The sequence below is a fragment of the Equus przewalskii genome, chromosome 10 (assembly GCF_037783145.1).
Source record: "Equus przewalskii isolate Varuska chromosome 10, EquPr2, whole genome shotgun sequence".
NCBI classification, from domain to species: Eukaryota; Metazoa; Chordata; class Mammalia; order Perissodactyla; family Equidae; genus Equus; species Equus przewalskii.
The window spans coordinates 54624121-54624773 of NC_091840.1; positions in this window are offsets into that span (position 1 = coordinate 54624121).

The window sequence follows — 653 nt, forward strand, 5'->3', positions numbered from 1 at the left end:
TGTATGAATATTGTTAGTTTTTAAAATACATATTACTGTGTCATCCTCCAGAAAGACTGTTAATTTCCATCTCACAGGCAGCATATGATTATAGCTGTTCCTCCTCACCACTGACAAACCCTGGGCGTTATCGCTTTTTGAAATTGCCATGTTGAAAGGTGAAGAAGAGTATGGCATTGCTTTAATCTGCATTTCTTTGATGACCGATGCAGCTGAGCTCTTTTCTATAATAATTAGCTATTTGTGTCTCTTGTTTTATGAACTGCCTGCTTACGTCTTCTTGTTTTGAGATGTATTTTCATATTGACTTGTAGGAATTATTTATATATTAAGGATAGTAACCCATTACCTATTCTGTATGGTACAAATAATTTTTCCTTTATTTGCCTTTTTTCCTCTTATGTTGGTTGATCATGTATTATTTGATCTTTGTGTCTGTGCACACATACCTAAATATATACACACGTTATGTACACATACACTTTCATAAAAATATTACTAGAAATCCCACACCTTAATCCCAGGGAAAATCGCTGTTATATTTTTTGATATCTATTTGAACAGATCTTTTTCCCACAAAATGATATATGTACATAGTTATGTAAACTGGGATATTATGTAGACTACCCAGTGATCTGTTTTAACACTTGACA